Source organism: Biomphalaria glabrata, unplaced genomic scaffold (genome assembly GCF_947242115.1).
Source record: "Biomphalaria glabrata unplaced genomic scaffold, xgBioGlab47.1 scaffold_19, whole genome shotgun sequence".
Lineage (NCBI taxonomy): Eukaryota > Metazoa > Mollusca > Gastropoda > Planorbidae > Biomphalaria > Biomphalaria glabrata.
In genome coordinates this window covers 716,664-720,739 of record NW_026602932.1, presented here as the reverse complement: position 1 = coordinate 720,739, position 4,076 = coordinate 716,664, and the positions used below count along the sequence as shown (strand labels likewise).

General features: G+C 33.4%; 1 long non-coding RNA gene across 4 annotated transcripts; it reads right to left on the bottom strand.

Annotated features, from left to right (window-relative positions):
- Nucleotides 1–300: 300 nt before the first annotated feature.
- Nucleotides 301–4,076, bottom strand: LOC129924180 (uncharacterized). 4 transcript variants are annotated; one of them, XR_008776156.1, is made up of 4 exons: nt 3,482–4,076; nt 1,874–1,928; nt 982–1,072; nt 301–378 (listed from the first exon to the last, which is right to left on the bottom strand). It is a non-coding gene; the product is annotated as an uncharacterized LOC129924180 (long non-coding RNA). The 4 variants fall into 4 exon arrangements; XR_008776158.1 differs by lacking the exon at nt 3,482–4,076 and adding an exon at nt 3,283–3,475; XR_008776157.1 differs by lacking the exon at nt 3,482–4,076 and adding an exon at nt 3,324–3,475.

The window sequence follows — 4,076 nt, the reverse complement described above, 5'->3', positions numbered from 1 at the left end:
CTTACCTTTGAAAATCTTTGCATAGTGTACCTGGAGTACAATAGTTTTAATGGAAGTGTTCTTGCCGACCCTCAAAGCTACACCTTTATAAAGAAAAACAATGCATCAATGTTTTACTGATAGTTTTAAATGTTTTGTTTTTTTGTCCAACAGTCGATCTATATTGACTAAGATCTGCTTATGCAGATATAAAAAGGATTTTAAATTGTTTAAATCTTCATAGTGCACATTGTGATTATAACAGCACACTATTTAAAAACTTTCATTTAGATTTTAAAAAAAAATGTTTCTACCTTTAGGAAGACAGTTGGAGGAGCATTTTTGGCCCAAGCAAACATAATAGTAGACCAACCATTTTTGCACATGCCTGGACAGTCCCTGTGAGAAAAATTATTAATAGTATTAACTTTTCCGCAAGTTAATTAATATAAAAGAAATGATTCCAGAAAAACTAAAACATATTTTCACTTTTTTATTAGAAAAAGTGAACAAAATCTTTACTTTTTTGTAGAACATAATACCATTGCTAGCCAACATGTTTATTTTTATAACCAAAGTTTGGCTGTTTTTTAAAAACAAGAAAAACAAAATATAAACAGAACTTACATGGGCGCATTTTTTGAAATGTAAAAAGAAAATTCTAATTTCCCAAAAATTTATGTAAGTACTAGATCCCCGGGTTTGAAATAAGATAGTTTTATGTCAATTTCATCAAGTTTTTGTATCTTTTCCATCATGTGGCCCATGACACTAGTGTTGGAATTAAAATGGCCCGCAGATTGAATTAGGTTGGGCATCACTGGTTTAGAATTTGTTTGAAGTCTGTGTAAATGAAAAAACTTATTTTTCTGTTGATCACTAAAAAAAAGACAATGCTAAACTAGTATAACCTTATTCCAGCTATATTTACACAAAAGACAATTTCCTTCAACCAACAAAACCTATTCAAAAATGTAGCATTTTTGAGCAGTATACATTTACCAGATGCTCTCTGTAGATAAAGGTTCAACATCGCATCCATACAACAACATGTGGTGGGCAGTGGCTGCATTGGCCAAAGCTTCAAACTTATCTGATGGAAGGAATAATTAAAACCAATCAATCAAGTAGAACTCAACAAAAAGGTTTGGTAATTGTACTTAAACAGGTTTCACTGTTTATGTTACCAGGTAAATTATAGTGAGATTATTTTGTCTATAATAAAAAATTCTAAATGTAATGCTGATGTGACTTAGATTCAGGGCATAACTATATCACTCTCACTGACAGCTGAATACATGGTGCTAATTAAATAAGGAGCTTTTGGGCAGACACCTTGTCAGCCTAGTAAGATTATTTATCTAGTACTCCCAATTCCAAACAAGCTGCAGCAGTTTCAAGCCACAAGAGATTGAGGGAAAATCCTGAGAGGACTCTATAAAACTTAAGAACTAGCTATGGTATTCCTTACAACAGTTTAAGTTATGCCCTGATTCTAAGTTACATTAGCATGACAGGTGCTGGACTTGGTTGATACAAGCTAATTAGGAAGTAGTAACAAATTCGTACAAGTGCTTCTTCTTCCTAGAGCCATTAGAGAATGGAATGGGCTGCCTGAATCAGCTATGAAAACCAATGACTTGGCAGAGTTGAAGCCATTGATTAACATGCATGACTCAATGTACACATAAAATGCATTGGAGTCTTCAACTTCAACTTGTTTCTTCAACTGAATTGAGATAAGCATTTCTCAGAGAAGAACACTTGCAAATTCAAAAGAGAGACAGCGAGCTATGAGATCTGTTTAGATCTCCTGTCTTAGAATGAGTCAGGCATGCATATTACAGTCATATATTAACATTGTCAACACAAAGTAAAACTGTGACTAACTTACAAATATAATATTCCTCATCTTCAACAGGATAAGCTGTACATAAGTAGGCATCAGGCTATAGGGAAAATTTTTTTTAACAAATTTAAACTATGCAAACAATATTGGAATGTGAAGGTCACATGACTTTTATTATTATTATTATAAAAAATTATTTTGTTTTTGCAAGAAAATAAATCAGTATAGAATAACAATCATCATGTTTTATTTATTATTATCTATATATAGTTATAACCCTGCCATGCACACCACCATTCAAGTAGTGCAGTAGGTGTGCACTGTTAGATACTAGACTGAGAAGGAATGTTGACATTGAAAAGAAGAGAACCAAGTCCCCGCCCCCCTCCCTCCCCAAGTCTAGGGCTGATGAACAACCTGTGCTCAAGACATTGTTATTATGTGTTTGTGATGTCCTGTGAATTAACATGTGAGCAGGTCAGGAGGCGCAAGAGAGACCTTTTCTCTCTGCTCAACATTAAATTTTATAACAGTAGGCAGATGTTAGCGCTACTGGGTGGGCTTAATCTGTGCACCTCGGTCTGCGACCAAGAGGCTAGAGTCCCTAAGTAACCAGACAACTAGACTACACTAAACTAACTAAAAGAAAGCAAGAACAAAAACTTTACTTGAAATACTAAAAATAAAACGATATTTTATTTACATGAAAAATAAATCAATAATAAAATATAATATATATACACTAACCACTACAACTGAACCCAGAAACTAACTAAAACCCTCTATCTACGCCACTACCAAACACCAACAAACTAACCAAACCAACTATCTAACACAAACTGATAAAACCAACTATCTAACTAAATCACTACAATCTATACTAGACCTAGATACTAGATCTACTAGACACAAACACACTACAATAAACTAGTCTAGATCTACAATATTCTACTACTACAACCAACCCATAACACTAACACTAAAACAAGAACACCTTAGTACCTTACTATTAGTATTACTTCACTAAGTCTAAGACTAGGAACAAACTAAAGTTACAGTATAAGTATAAGCCACTAAGCCGACTAAATCCTTTTTTTTTCTGACAATCCATTCAGATCAGATCTAGTCAATTCTAGTCTAGCTAGATCAGATAATTAGATCGATCTTATATTATAAGAATATTAGACTGTTTAGTCTATATAGATCTAGAATCTAGGTCTACCATCTAGATCTAACAGTGAGTAGGCCTAGTCTAAACTGTTTCTAAGAAAAAGAAAAGGATTTTTAAAAATACGTTTAAATCATAGCATGATAGTAAAGGCTACTATAGAATGAGATCTAGATCTATATAATCTAGATCTACGTATAGATTATAGTCTATATTAAGTATATAGATCTAGATTATTCTAGATAATCCTGCCCTCCCCTAGGCATTCGAGGACACATCAGTTTACCTGGTTGACCTAAAAACAAAACATGCGCTGATCTAGCTTACTCTAAGTATCTTTAATCTATGTAGTCTATTATCTCTAGTATAGTCTATACTCTATATATAACACAGTCTGACAAAAGAAAAAGGCCCCAAAGTCAGTACTGAATATTTTTTTCCGGGGAAGGGGCTAAAAAGCTATGATAGCTTGTGAACTGTGTTACCTATACATCTAGATTCTAGATAAATTCCGCCTTCTCCAAGCCACTGGTTGACCAAAAAAAAAACGTATCTTAGAGCACGCTCAGTGTCTGTTGCACACACATACAAAAAGCATCAACGTACTAGCATGCTTAGTGTGTGACCTAATTAACGGCTTGACCGATCAATAATTGGCTCCTCCCCCTTTTCTCTCATCATTGTTGTCAATAAAACTAGAGCAATGTTTTGGGGCTGTGTAGATGGCCTGGTATACACCTGTGTGTTGTGCTATTAATGAACTTTTTCTAATGTGTGTTGGTCTGATGGCTGTGATTGGATTGAGTCTTGAGATTTGTTACTTGATAGTATCTTCCCCTCACCCAAAGAAATTTTAAAATACCATATCTACATTCTATATCTCCCCCTTTCTTTTTATTTTAAACTAATTTAAAAAGAGAGAACTATAGTATTTGGATATAATTACTATTATATTGATTATAAAATAAATACTAGATTCATTATTAATTTATTAACATATAAAAAACGAGACCTATTGTTATAGCGATAAAAACGATTGGTCTTTTTTAAACCTCTATGCGTCATGCATTTATTCTGCAA